We start from the raw sequence: 15,968 nt of genomic DNA, 5'->3' as shown, positions 1-15,968 counted from the left end.
GGGAAAGTTTCGAAAAACACCCAAACATATCCCATTTATACGCATATAAAAAAAAATTTTCACGTGTATAGGGTAAAATTTTTAACCTTTAGATATCTCCATGAAAATTACTGAGTTGATTACTTACATTAAGACAAACAAAAAATGTATTACAAGTTTTTTGAAATTCTTTGTTAACATGAGCAAATTTGCATAAATGTGTATAAATTTGCATAAATTCCACCGTTTTGACAGCACATGTATATATGAAGTTGCTGTGGTGGTACCAGCATGAAAATTAGAATGAGTTGACTCCATCGGTCAACCGACAAGTTGACCACTTTAAATTTCAAAATGAATGCAATTTTTCAAGACAGCCACATCCTTAGTAGAGCAGGTATGACATGAGCCAACAGTGCATAATCCAATTACGTATGGCTAATTTGCATACATACAACACCTGATCTAAACATTGAGTAGAGCAGGTGAAAATGTCTTGTTCAATCTTATTAACATATAATATGTTAACAAGATTGAACAAGACATTTTTTTAACTGTAATATGATATTACAGTTAAAAAAGGAATGGAACCAATTTAGGCCCATGAGCATTAATAGAGACGCAGCATGTCATACCTGCTCTACTAAGGATGTGGCTGTCTTGAAAAATTGCAGTCATCTTGAAATTTAAAGTGGTCAACTTGTCGGTTGACCGATGGAGTCAACTCATTCCAATTTTCATGCCGGTACCACCACAGCAACTTCATATATACATGTGCCGTCAAAACGGTGGAATTTATGCAAATTTATACACATTTATGCAAATTTGCTCATGTTAACAAAGAATTTCAAAAAACTTGTAATACATTTTTTGTTTGTCTTAATGTCAGTAATCATCTCAGTAATTTTCATGGAGATATCTAAAGGTTAAAAATTTTACCCTATACACGTGAAAATTTTTTTTTATATGCGTATAAATGGGATATGTTTGGGTGTTTTTCGAAACTTTCCCCTAATAGGATTCTTCGGGGCTTTTTTTCCCTCACTCAGGACATGTTGAGGATACAAAATCAGTTGAGTTTGCTTCTGTTGCAATTTGTTTAACCTTTTCTCATAAAATGACTGGACTATACCAGTATTTTCATGTGATTTTGAAGGTATTGGACTGATTGTAGCCTGTACAATTGTGAAAACATCAACCTCTCACTCACTGGCTATTGCCCGAGTGAATTATATTATATTAAAATATTTAATCCAAATATTGCACTAGTATAACCCTTTATTGTAAGAAGTTATCATATTGCATAATGACTACACCATCCCTGTTTGACTTGTTGCCATCTTAAAATGTGTTTTCCCATCATTATTACCCCTTGTTTTTGGTAATCATGTGATAACATGATTACTCAAATTTCAGTGTTACCTGGCTAAAACCATCGTTAATATTCTTCTTTTACCTTATTACATTTTTGGCATTTACATGGCATTGCTCAATTAGTGGCTCAACAAACATTTACCCCAGTACCATGTTATTACTGAGCTGTAATGGAAAGTACTACCCGATTTAGTAATAACATTTAATTTCAATGATTTATTTACCAATTAGATTTGAAATTGTGAATGTAATAACTGAGCAATATGCTTACAGGTTTCTGCTATACTCTATGTTTCATAGGTGGAATGTACCTATGTGATGTGTATAATAATGTTTGAGGTAAATTTTATCTATACAGCCAAATACAAGTTGTAAATGCAGTAATTATGCTCATTTAGAGGTCCAATGTGTAACATTTTTGACCAAATTTATCATTAGCTAGCTTTATAATTGCCCTAAACAATGAGACCATGGTTGTGTTTCCCAAAATAACTAAATCTCCCATAATCCCCTCTGCACCCTGTCTCTCCTTCTGTGGCATCTTTAAGGGATCAACATGTTGGGGACATTTTTTTTCACTTGCCTCTCACTCCTGTTTGCCACAGTTAGAAACTTTGACAGGTTTAGTTATGTCTGTGCCTCCTAAATGATTTCTGCATAAATCCATATTGGCAGCACACAATGTAAAATGCAGTGTGAATGTAGCCTATGGTAGAGCCGCCAGTCATCTCAACACTGGTCTTCTTGTTGAGTAATTATAAGTTCTAATGTCTAAAATGAAGGTGGTAGTTATTAACTATTGTCAAAAATGATACATGTAGCACCTTTAAAAGAGTGCACCATGGGATCAGATTTGTTACCTTATCACAAATATGACAAAGGTTAACAAAATACTGTCAGGTACACAACATGATGTCACAATGAAAGCCTGCCTGACCAATCATAAAACAGGCAAATCAGTTGCTACGCAGGTTTAACTGTGGTACTTGCACAATTTCAAATTGGTTAGTGAAAGGAAAGTAGAAGTGTTTGAATTCTGATCATCTCCAGATCAACTATGAATACTGTCTCACTGTGTGATGACAGTAAAGATAACCGAATCTGTTGAGAGGATGCTGCAGCCATATTCCTTGACTGAGACTGATGATGTTTTTCTATGTGCAGCTTAAAATGCTCTGCGTTCCTTGTTGCTGAAGATGATGGTCTGTGTAAACCAACAGGATTTGGTAGAGCTCTAAATGCACCTGTCAGGTCCAGTGATTCATTTATTTCTGGTGCCTTTGAGCACATCCACAGTGGAGTGAAGTGGTTTGTTAACATACTGTATCTGTATTTCTAAATCTGTAGGTCTCTGTTAATGAAGGTACATGATCACAACTGAACTAATGACTGGTCAAGGTATAACATGACCACAGCCAGTGGCTCCTAAAATGCATACAGTGTGCATTTCTTGAGATTGTTCTATCACCCAACAGCAACTCAAATCCTGCTGAAAGTCATCTCCAGACATGAAAGGGGAGCTGTGAGGACATGGTGGCGTGTCTGGATGAAGCAGCTGGTGGCCTTCCACAGCACCACAGCAGGGGAAACCAAGCTGTGCTGGAATAATATTATTCTACACAGCTTGGTTTCTCCTGACCCGGGTTCTTTGTGTGTAAATTAGTGGTAATTTGATTAAACATGAAGTTATGCAAGATGAGGCACCATAAAACGGCTGTTTTAACCTGTAAAATCCTACATGGTCATGGAATGTTCTCCGTGCAGTGTTCAGGATGTTGAAAACTATAATCAATCAATCTGCTCATTGAATATGTAATTTAGTTACTTTCATTATGTTATATTATTGGTTACTTTACGTTTTGCTTCTCAGCTCAGCTCTGTCAAAGGTGTCAGTGAAGAAATCCTCCGTGCATACACACAAACATACACACACCAAAACTTTGTTGTATTTAATGACCATAGAACAACAGGTTTAGCCTTATTGTTCTTTCTTTCATAAAGTCCTGACTTCAGCTGCACACACCCTCCATATCCACATCAAAGTGGGTGATTGCTGAATACCCCTGCCTACCTTTAGCAGACCTACACACAAGAACACACAACATGTGTTTCTCCATGAAATGAAAACGTAACTAAATTACTTAGACATGACAGTACAGCATTACAGAGGAATACCAATACCTTGATTCCTGTTGCTACATCTAGTAAAAACTAATTTCATAAAGTGCATGTTTAAAATTCCATTTGGTATGAATTATTTTTTGTGTCACAAAATTATAGATAAATAGAGCAGAATCTGATTATTTGATATTTTACTTTACAGTTGCCAACAACTGACCACAATTTATCAAATGACCAAACTGAACACTAAACCTACGGATGTGCAATGAACCTGAAACACAGCTCCCACATCATAGACTAGTGTTGTTAGTTGAGATTTGTTGGTCAGCGTTCAAACATTGTGGTATTTGACATTCCATGCAGATATGAGCAATACAGGGACATGGGAGAGGCTGTAGTTATGAAACACATCATTTACATTGATGTGATCTCATACCTCCCCGTTTGTATCCTATAGATAAAGATTGCATTGGACCATGGCTGCAATCAAATTTACTTTTTCCACTGCAGCTGATTCTGTGCCAGCTCTGTCATCCTGATTGGGAAGCAGTGCTGTTTGTCCAAAGTTGACTGTTTCTTGTTGAGGAAATGTAATATTTTACATTTGTTAACTACTATACCTGGACGAATAGTCGGGTGGTCCACACTGCCTATTTTTAAATGCACTTACTGTATGTCACACCGGCCCTACTCGCTGGCTGAGGTCTGGTTCTATACAGGCTGTTTACATGACACTGTCCAAAAGATTTATGGGATTTTTTTTTAAACGATTGGCTTTGTGCTGTGTAACACCTAAAAAGCTGCGTTCCATTTGAATAATGAGTTTCTAACCCTGCTGCTTTATTTGTTTGCTATAAGTGACTTTTGTCTAAATGCTCTCAAACTGGGCCCAATGAGAGGATGAGCCTGATAGCTATCAGTGAAGTAATCTTTGATTTCTGCTTGCATTAAACTGTGGCAAAACATCTAGTTTCACTGTGATATTATTAAGAATAAATTATGTTACACATCCTACACTGACTTTTGTAAAAAACAAAACAAACAACAACAAAAAAATCAAACACACAAAAAAACAAACAATAACAACAGTAATATCAGGCCATATGAGTAATATTTTGCTGTTCATGTAAACTCTGGTCACTGTTAAAGCTTAGTGGTGATTAAGAACTTAGACCTGAGAGGGTTTGGTAGTGGAAAAAGATGATAAATGTGAAATCTTATTGTGTGCCGTATTCCCAAGCCTTGCTGAAATGCATTAATTTACAAATAAAGACTAAACTTGATGGTGGAATGTGACTCATTCAGCCTGTTTGATTTGTGTTTCAGTTGTTTTGGCTCTGTCCTACTCTGAGCAAGTTGAAAATCAGCGTTTGGAAAATACATCATTATATACAGGCTGCACTATGCCCTTACCAATATGCACGTTGTGATTGCTCTCCCACTGGCTAGCAGGTTGTCCTGGGTGACATGAGAGGGTAGTTATGATGTCACTCACCTGAGTGCTGCTCCATATGTGCTCACTTGCTCTCTCTATACTGGCTGACATCCATTTTGCATCATCTTCCTGTTTTTCTTCTGCACATACAACATCCCCATCGTAGCTACACATTTAAGTTAGAACACATTGTTATTAGATTTTTGATTTGAACTCTCCTCTTGCCAAATTCAAATGAGTCACTGTGAATGAAGTCATGAATCAGAACCTAAAGAAAAGAACCCTGAAGAAAACTGTGCTACAGCAGCGATTAGTGTTTTATATTAACAATGCATCAAACAGCTGTGAACTGTGAGAGGATTTGCTATTATTGTATAATTACAACTAAATCTACATTTCCCATTAGATATAGGCTACTGAGCGTTTCAGTAGAATTATTTGGGTTGTAAAACCTGAAGGGTTGTATTTGGTACCTGCCATGAAACTTCAGCTACTTGGCTCTTTCACCAAACAAGCGGCTGGCTGGTGAACATAGTGCAGGATTTAGCAGCTTCAAAGACATAGTTTCCTCAGTAGTTGGTAGATGCCAACACAGAGTTAGTAACATCCCCAAGCAGCATTCTTCTGAGCAAGCTCGCCACAATAACAAAGGCCGGAGTGATTATTAGCAACACTTCAGATGCACTAACCTATGTTTTACCTCCAACTACGGCGATGCAGTTGGCTGACTATATGTTCATGATTCTCAGTGTGACCAGAGCAGTGTTCTTACATCTCTACAGTGACCTAATGCTGTTAGAACTGATCGTTGTAATGAACTGGAAACTATTTAAACTGACATTTGGAAAATATAACACCAAGTTAGGTTTTTAAGGGTTTTATACACTTTAAATGTGGTATCAAAGTGAAATGTTGGAGCATCACTGACACACAACTTAGGTCTCCACCCATAGTTACAATGATTGAAATACAAAGACTCCATAGCATCTACGCGCGCGCGTGTGCGCGCACACACACACACACACACACACACACACACACACACACACACACACAGTGCCGACGATGCCATCTGTGTATTAAGCAGTACATGGTGTATAAGGGCTTGTGTCAGTAATGTAGGTCTGTCCATCTATTTAAGGCTGATTAATTAGAACACTTTGAATAAGGCCAGAGAGAAAGAGAGAGAGAGAGAGGGAGAGAGAGAGACTACCATTATGAATAGTTAATCCATGTGCCAGTTCCACAGCCACCACAGGGACTGTGGTGATTTATTGGGCCTGATGACACAGTCTGTTTGTCACACAGACTGTAAAAATATATGACCAGATTTACCATCATTCTTGAACTGATTTGAAGAAACTTTTCAGAATCATTGCATATTGAGAAAGATGGGGGACTTAGAAGAAGTTGTCTGGTCTGATCAAATACAAATGTACAGGCTGCTAAATTTGACTGTTTCCACTCTCATCATAGTGAGTCAGCAATATATCAACAAACAACCATATGTCTGCAGGGACTGTATGCACTCCAGTGGCCCTATAGGAACCAAGAATAGGCTTTTTCCAAAAAAGGAAAGAAAGAAAAGCTGCTCTGAACAACCTACCATAAGGCAGCACTGAGGTACAAATGTTATTTAAGTATTGATTTATTTAAGCCTCTTGGATGAGAGGTGAAACGTCTTCCTAGACAAATAACCAAGTCCAGTTGCATTCGATTTAAATTTCCTTGAGATAACTATGACCTGGACAAATGAGAATATTCACAGGCTTCAAACAAAGTGTTGTTGGATCATCAGACTGTGTCTAAAGTGCTGTGCTGCTGTAATATCATGAAGTTACAGTGCCAAATCAGAGTTGAAACTGAAGACACATGATATGACCTCACTGAGGACAGAGTTTAAAGAAGTAGAGAGAAATCTAGATATACTACTACTACTGTTGATATTTGTACAGAACTGTATTGAGAAATTGAAGCAGTGAATGATTTGATGCGTCACATGAGATGACAAGCCCCACCGAGCCCTCAGGTGAGTCCCTCGGGTGCTGCACTTAAAGTCACAACACCGTGAGAGGAAGAAATATTTGCTGTCATAGCCCGGTGCCTCAAACCATGCACCATAACAGCTGAGCAAACGCTGCTGATGAACCTCAGCAGTGTGTTTACCATGCAGTTCATGATGGGAGTCCAACAGAAATAGAAACCTGAACAACCGTACAGCCCCAGCCCCCTGGAGCCACCCATGTTGTGAAACAGTGCAGCTCCGACAGCAGAGACGTACCCGACCTTGGTTGTCGTGGTTACTGTAATAAACATGCATAGTACCAACAATGGTGTACCACTACCTACCCTTGTCACCATGGTTACTATAATGTATGTGTAGCTGGCCTACCCCGACACTTTGTCTTGCCACAAACTCTGTGTTTTTGTGGCCATGCATGTTAAACCATGCAGGGAGGCCACTAGGCTACATTTACTACACTACCTTACATGAATAAGAAAAACACATCACATGTGATCACTGACAGTTAATCCTCCTCTCAAACACCAAACTTAAAGGGACAACGAGGGGGCGGTGCGTGGCCGCCCCATGTAGAGGCTACAGTCCTCAACGCAGGCGTCCCCGGTTCGAGTCCCGCATCGGGCAGACCTTTCCTGCATGTCATTCCCCCTCTCTCTGCCTCCCCCTTTCCTGTCTATCTCACTGTGCTATCAAATAAAGGCAAAAAAGCCAAAAAATATACTAAAAAAAAAAAAAAAAAAAGGGACAACGAGGAGTTTGTATTTGGTTATAAAAAAGTCTCACATTAATGTGGATGAATCTACGCTACCCACACTTGTTAATGGGCCCATTTTCGATCAATATATCGTTTTGTCTCTATCGTTATTTTGTTATTTTAATTAGTAGCGTTTCCTTACTTTCGGTTTCGCGGACGCTGCCCGGTGGGTCATGGGAATAACGCTGCCGAATCGCCGTTTATGGTCGGAACTACGACGGTATCTGATCGTCTTCCAACCTCTGACTTTCATTCTTGATTAATGAAAACATTCCTGGCAAGATGTCCGTCTTGCGCCGGTCCAAGAATTTCACCGTGCGCGCGGAGGCTCATGGTAAATGTAGTATGAAAACACTTGGCTTTCCAAAACTCCTCGTTGTCCCTTTAAAAAAAATATGAACATAGATACATTCAAATACACTATGTTGTCTAAATAATTGCTGTTTACATCACTAAATTAAATAACAAAGAGTTATATAACACTGACTTCTGTGTTTAGTTTATTATTTTTTAGGTTCGTAACCTTTAATTGTCAGTGCAAGCTATTTTTAGAACGGCGGATCAGAGCTGCAAGCTGCTCAGAGCTTCGCTATGAAGGCTAATGGGATTTCTTTGTTTCCCTCATCAAGCTCATCAAATACACAATCCAACAACTCCAAAACGCTCTGGTGGACAAGTTGTGACCTGCACATTCACCACGCTATGAGATAATAACGGAATGTTATGAGGCAGAGTTGTTTTAGAGGTAAATTCTGGCAAAAAGCGCTGATGCACGTTTCTGTCAGGGGCAGATTTCGGCAAGCAGTCTCTGCATTTACCTCGAAAACAACTGTCTCGTTCCGTTATCTCATAGCGTGGTGAATGTGCAGGTCACAATTTGTCCACGACAGCATTTAAGAGTTGTTGGATTGTGTGTTTGATGAGGAAAACCAAGAAATCCAATTAGCCTCCATAGCGAAGCTCTGAGCAGCTCACGGCTCTGATCCGCCATTCTAGCTTGGACCGACAATTAAAGGTAACGAACCGACTGCTAAGACTATAAGGACCAGCTGAGAGTGAAAATGTGGCTGTTTTCATGATTCACTAGGAGACTTTAAAAGAATAAAAGCTGCATGTGCCGAATAAAAACCATGCACACACATGTAGTGTCGTTATCCTCCCACCCATGAGCTGTTGATGGCTGTGTGTGTGTCTGTACAGTGACAGACACTGTCCACACACCCTGCAGGGAGACCCAGCAGTTGAGCCCTGCCCTTTGGACTGGAGCTGCTGTCTTCATTCAATGTGTTATTATCTTGTATAAACATTACAGTAATATTAATAGATAGAGTGAAGTTTATGTGAATACTCCATTAGTACCTCTCTGCCCCCTACCCCTCTCTCTCCCCTTCATATTGTTGTTGTGTGTTTAACTGTGCGTGGGCGTGTGTCTATGTGTGTGGGTGCCTGCTGGCTTTTTCGGCGTGTGTGTGTGCTGTTCTCTGTGGGTGTTAGCTGTTTGTATTCTCTGCATGTGTGAAGAGAGGAGGACGAAGGGAGCTGCTGAATCTCAGTAAAATCTAACAGACACACACGCATACACACACACACGCACACACACACATGCACACACAAGTATGCAAGAATATAAAGTGGAAGGCATTGGGATTCAAGGCTCAGGCTGTACAGCAGAAAGAGGTTGCATACTGTAAGCTTATCTGGGCTTCTTCACTGTCAACAAGGACACTCACAAATCCCATTCATATTAATAATTGACATCATCACCATAATCACTGTCATCATAATTAGTATTGACCTGTAACTACTTGTGCTACCTCCAAATGTTCTAAACTTGTCAGGCTGAAATAAGATCAAGAAATGAAAGTAACAGTCTGTGCATATACAAGATGGCTCTTTTTGTGAAATCTATAAACCTGCAATTACCTGGTAGGACAGAAAGAAAAAAACATAACCTGTGATGTCTTTTGTCATGAATGTTCAGGGATGTTAGCCTGGATAATACTAGCTGATCACAAAATGAGTTAATTGGTGAGCTAACAGAACATTGCAGGAAGGAAAAACAGCATTAGACATCTCAAAATAGTAATAGAACTGTTAAATGACATGAGGTCTGGGGTAACCATGGGAAAAGTAATAATGAGCAGGGTTTACACTCATTTTCGCGAATGTATTTTCTTCTTTTGCTTATGAGAGCAACATATGCAACACATGCAGAGCAGCGCCCATTTGTACATTCAACACACACATATAGAGAAACATTAGCAGAGATATGAAGCCATAGTCCAACATGTCAACATGACTGACAACATGTTGTCCTAAGGAGTACCAAGGGTTGAATAGCATCTCATAGCCTTTTGTTTTGTTTTGTTTTGGAACAAAAGACCCATAGAAGCCACAGTGTGTGATTCACACTGTGAGACAGTTCCATCTTACTACAAACACAGTCAGGTTGAGCAGTGAAAAGCATTAGTGGTGGACCAGCCTCAGTCAGTAGCTGTAGAGAGAGCTCCACATCATGCAGGTAACTGCTGTTTGGTACATTTAAATTGAGCATCCAGGACTATTAGCATACCGCCATCCTTTATATTTTAAAGCATTTTCCAACCACCACATGACAAAAGCAGGAAGACTGTAATGTTTGCCAGTCTGTCTGGGCAGGAACACACCTAATTTTGCCATGAATACTGTTCTGACAATTTTTTCACGTTTCCTCTGTCAAAACTAAAGAGCGAGAGAAACAGATAGAGGTAGGCAGAATGGGATACAAGCACCAGAATGAAGAGGAAGAGGAGATCAGGAGGTGCAGATTATGTAAGACCATCACAAGTATCATGGTAAAGACCTGAGAGGGAGCGGAGCTATTTTAAACCCGGGCTAGAGCTCAGAGAAAGAAGCAGTGTGGGCTGAGATGTTGGCCATTACTGCAAAACTGTGCTTGTGTGTGTAAAGAGTGTGTTCCCTGCCCTGCACAAACCTGGCAGATACCAGAGTGGGGCTTTAAAGACATATTACAGAGTCCCCCCCCCCCCGTTGTTTTTGTCAGGGTTTTGCTGTTTTGCATCCTGGACAAATCCTGCCCATTAAGCTCTGCATGTAAACGTACTGACTGTTACTGTAGTTCTGCACAGTGGAACATGTCGCTGCTACAGATACAGATCCCACATGATCGTCTTCTTTCATGTGTCTCACATTAAAATCAGTCAGGGAAGAGCAGCAGCAGCAGGCTCCAATAATGAGCAGGAAACTGCATTGGATGGTGGTGGCTGAATCAACACAAACATGTCCTATTGTGAGATCAAAGGTCAAATTCAGGGTGACAAACCCCACATCACACCCCACCTTGTCATTTACAGGACATGTCCTCTTTCTTTAGAAGCTTTATAACACAGGGCAGCAATGCTATTGAAACCGGAACAGCAGCTTCTTTATCTTTGAGTTGGTTTCCTGTTAAAGTTTAATGAGGAGCTAAATTCTATCATCTCTTTCATCCGTCAATATATGTTTGTCTTAACTACCACCACATAATGTACAGTTTCTACAGGGTTAATCGAGCTATGCTCAAAATTCGATTTTGGCGTCAAGTCGGCGCTGATGTTGGGTCTTTTTCTTTACTTTGCCGGGTTCGGGCGGCTTCTCTGCTCCACTTGGTGCCGTCTCTTACTGTTGTGGAGCATGCGCACATGCATTGTCCAGTTATACTCCGACTAAGGTGTATACATGACGGAGAAAACCGAATTCCAATCGCATTATCTGGGTGTCTTAATCGGAGTTCTCAACTCCGATTTCAGTCGGACTAAGGTGTTTACATGCACTTCAGTTGTCCAGTTATAGTCGGATTAAGGCAATAATTCGGTTTTTTCAAGTGTCATGTAAACGTACTGGTTAAAACCCTGGGTGAAGGTGATAATCACTGAGTAACACCTCTCAAATTAGATAATTATTTGATCTATTATCAGGATAACACATGATTAGTGCAGCTTTGAAGTGCCTCAAAATTAAAACGTGAATACAATATTTCTGGCACATTTGTAAAATTCTCAATCATACACTGTGAGTTTAATGATTTCATACAATTGAATGAAAGGTTGTCTTATTTGATACACACATAGCATGTTCATGTAACTGTACTGTTGAATATAGTAGGCTAAAGCACAGAATTCGTATTACTGTGTCACAGCTTTTCCACACTCTGAAAACTACATGTAATATGGGTGACCTATCCCTTACAGAGGTGTTTAACTGGTGTCCTCACAACAAGCCTGCAGCTGATATGGTTCAAACTGGGCCTGCAGTAACACGACCAGAAAAAAAAAAAAAAAAAGTCATATTTTGTTGATATGTAATGTAAGGTGATACTCTCCTGGGTGTGGGAAACCAGGAGGTGAAACAATTTATATTTAAGACACCAGAAAAAGATTCTTTGCTGGTCACAATCCCAGTACACAAGTCCAAGTAGCTACACACTCTGTGTGTCCAGCAACAGGGTGATGAATCTGGTCTCAGTGACTCCTCCTCTTGCCCTTCTTCTTTTCATTACTCCTGTCTTATAGTGTGTCAGGCTGCTCACCTTTTACGTTTTTAAGATTAGGCCTACACATGAACAGGTGTGTGCTGTCTCATTGGTTCTTGCAGGAGGAGTTTGGGCTCTGGACTCTGACAAAGGTCACAAAACAAGTATGCATATCTCAAGCCCATTTCTGAGCTGAGTCTGAGACAGTGTTTCAACATATTCTGGGTCATGTCTTTGATCTTTGGAAGTTTGAAGTGATGAGCCCACAGGGAAGCTGTCAGTAGCCTACATCATAACCCAATGGTCTATCTGCGAATGCTCAGCTGAAATTGATCAAAACGTGTGTGGATTTTCTTGACAACTTTATCAATGGAAAACTCAGAAGTGACTAAAGATTTTCCACTGGCAGACTCGTTAACTCTGTCCGTGTTTTCATAAATTGCTCTGAGCTGAAAAATTATGTTGAAAAAACAAAACAAAACAAGCCTTGATATGAACATCTTGCTTCTAAGCCTTTTTAAAACATATTTGGGGTAGCCTATAAATGATCTATAGGAAGAGTAACTGACATCATTCATCATGTCAGCTCTGAGTCAGGCTGGGGTTTGTGTGTTTTCACGACCAGTTCTGTTTATATCAGTGAGGCAGTGAATAGTGCCAGCTGATATGACACATCCACATGACGTCTTCCCCTCCTGTCGAGGCCGAGGTGTTGGGTTCACCTTGAAATAAAGAGCAGTGAGCCAGTGACCTTCTTTAGGTTATTTCATGCAAAAAAAAAAAATAATGTTCAGACTAGGCTACATCATAATCCTGCATTTGATAATCAAGATTTGTCCGTCTAATTTGAAACGAGTCGTATATACCAAGGTAGAGCTTCATTCCAGCTGTCAGAACAGCCCCCAGGTGAGACTGGGAGAGAGGCGCCCTCTGCTGGTCCTATGTTGTCAACACTGGCTGCATAAAAGCGGGAGGTTTTAGGATGAGCACTGTGTTTCTTATCATAGATATATATATCTATGGCTTCTTATGTTATTTCTTTCGTGTGTATGTCATCTTGAACGTAAAAAAGGGAACATGTGTAGCCTAATTACTGAGTAATTGAAGTCAGGCCCAACAACGGGCGGTATAAACTGGAACTAATTCACAATGATATAAAAAAGCTCACAATACTGACACAAGAGGGCACTATAGAGTCCACCACGCATCCTGACGAGGTGGCCGAGTGGTTAAGGCGATGGACTGCTAATCCATTGTGCTCTGCACGCGTGGGTTCGAATCCCATCCTCGTCGGCAGGAAAGTGTTTTCTATTATATACTTTAATAAATGAATAATACATTTAATTTGTAAAGCACTTTCCGTAAGTGCTTTTCAACCTTTGGTTTTCAATGCTGGGTACACCATGAACTATTAAAATGATAATCCCGGTAATACAGATATACTGAAGCCAAGATAACACACTGTTGTTATTGTATTTCCCTTTATTTATTGTATTTATGATGGCCTGCATGAAAACGTACACTGTCTTCATTAATCTTTAATCTGTGAACACTGACGGCACAGAAAGCACGTGGCCTCTACAACATAGCAGGTTACTTCCGGTGAAAACTCTCACATGAACACCAAAGATCAATCAAAGGAAACGTTTTAGGCTAAATGTTTGCATCTCTTCATTGATATTTATAATGAAGACGTAACATAAACATTAGTCATAAGAATACTTGTGCGAGAACTGACAGCTGCATAAATAGTGATATAGTAGCCTAAGTAGTTCCTCAGTGTGACCACTGGAGGGCGACATACACTCACGACTCATTCAACCTGAAATACAGAGCATTGATGTAGGCTATTATATTATGATGTAGAGCAGAAATTGGTCCCGATGGCTAACTTCAAAACTGTTCAACCAAATGAGAAAATGTACATGTGTAACATCCCCTGTACTCTCATCAACAACCCACATTTGACATGCCGACATGATAAAGACTGGTTCTCACAGATGCTGAGCGCCATCCTGAGGAGGGATAGGCGCAGCTACTAAGATTTAAATAGCACAGCTCACCTGACTGCTGACGAAAAGCATCTAAAAGAAAAAGAAAAAGAAAAAGAAAAGAGGATAGGCCTACTTTAAGTTTCGATCCGTATTTACTCTGTGTGAGTCCCTAAAACTACCAGACACGAAAATCTCCACACTGCTTTCTTTAGAACTGCTCTTGGGCAATTTTCAATTTGTTATCAAGGTCCACGTCTCTGGAATCAGCTACCTGACTATACTGAAAAAAAAAAAATATATATATAGGGGAGAGCGGGGTAAGTAGTGCCAATTTTTACTTAAATTGCCTTTAAAGCAAGGGGATTATAATAATGCCCCCAACTAAAATATGTACATATAGTTTAGGATGTTGTGCATCCCTGGGAACAATCACTTTGAATCTTAAATAAACAGTTTCAGATATATAGCTTTAGAAAAAAAAGTGGTTTTGTGGCACAACTTGCCCCCGGTGCGGGGTAAGTTGTGCCATTAGAGAGAATACACTGGGGTAAAGTGTGCCATTGATAATTGAAGTAAAACAGATCATTTTAATCTCACAAATGATAATGCTATATAAAAGCAAGACATTCAATACAAAATTAAAGCCAGAAGCGGCGATGATCGGGCCCTCGCTTGTCCCCATGCAGTCGCGGAGGCCTGAGGCACGCTGTCCCCAGCTGATTCCCCTGTTTTGAGCTGGCATCATGCTAACTGTATAGACTCATGGTGTAGCTTAATAAAGCACTAAAACATGTGTGAACTGTTTTCAAAGTTGTTCAAACACAGCAATCAAAAAACTTTGATCATATAAATTTTACTTTGGAGGGCAAAAACTTGTTTTTTGAACATAAATGTGCTTTCCTCTCAAGTCATGTGTCTCCCTTCTTGATGGGATGAGTGAAATGGATGCCCCTTCAAAAATATGTGGTCACATGACCAACTTCTTCTGTGGTTTTCTAGATAACAGGGGTGGAACTACTTGCCCCATGGCACAAATTACCCCACTTATATATATAATATATATAATAATTTAACATAATTTAAGGCTGTCAAAAAGTACGTCATCAATCAAACATCAAACCATAAGACATTTATTGTCATGTTTCTCTCTCTCTCTTCTTTTTCTCATCATCTCATCCATTATTATTGTTTTGTATTATTCATTCATGTATGTATTTTTCCTTACTTCCTTACTGTTTAGCCATTTAGTTTTCGACTTATTTTTCGTTATTGTTTAATTATTTCCTAATGTTATTGTTTTTTCAAATTTGGTTTTTTAATATGTGGGTATGGTTTTTATATAGGCTAAGCCCTGGGTTTCATACCCCCCCTTTGCACATCCCAGTCATGATGATTGTCAATGCTGTTTTAAATGATTATGTTCGTGCTACATAAGTAAATTGAAACAAAATGTTAATCAAAATAGGCTACAACTTTTATCGATTTATAAATTACATTATGCTATTTAGCGCATCTGTCTGGTCTCTTCTCCGCTGTTGTGCTGAGCCTCTCGGTCGTGTGCATTTATCCTACTTTCAGCGAAGCCTTTGATAATCAATCAGTGGATCGATTAATTTACATATTAAGATGTGTGTATTTGTGTAGTCGTATACAAGAGATCACAGGTTTAAGCGCGTTTGTGCCGCGGACTCACTGTGTCACCGGGTCAGAGGTCAGAGGCTCTGATCGCAGGTTTGGTTTCCAGCCACAGTGTGGAAGGAGCCTCCACTCTCCCTGAT

General features: G+C 39.7%; 1 non-coding gene across 1 annotated transcript; it reads left to right on the top strand.

Annotated features, from left to right (window-relative positions):
• The first annotated feature begins 13,407 nt into the window (after positions 1-13,407).
• trnas-gcu (transfer RNA serine (anticodon GCU)) lies at positions 13,408-13,489 on the top strand. The gene has a single exon. It is a non-coding gene; the product is annotated as a tRNA-Ser (tRNA).
• Positions 13,490-15,968: the final 2,479 nt, after the last annotated feature.

The sequence above is a fragment of the Trachurus japonicus genome, chromosome 22, assembly GCF_045865225.1.
Source record: "Trachurus japonicus isolate A0001 chromosome 22, Traja_1.0".
Classification (NCBI taxonomy): domain Eukaryota; kingdom Metazoa; phylum Chordata; class Actinopteri; order Carangiformes; family Carangidae; genus Trachurus; species Trachurus japonicus.
This window is presented reverse-complemented; position numbering and strand designations above follow the sequence as displayed.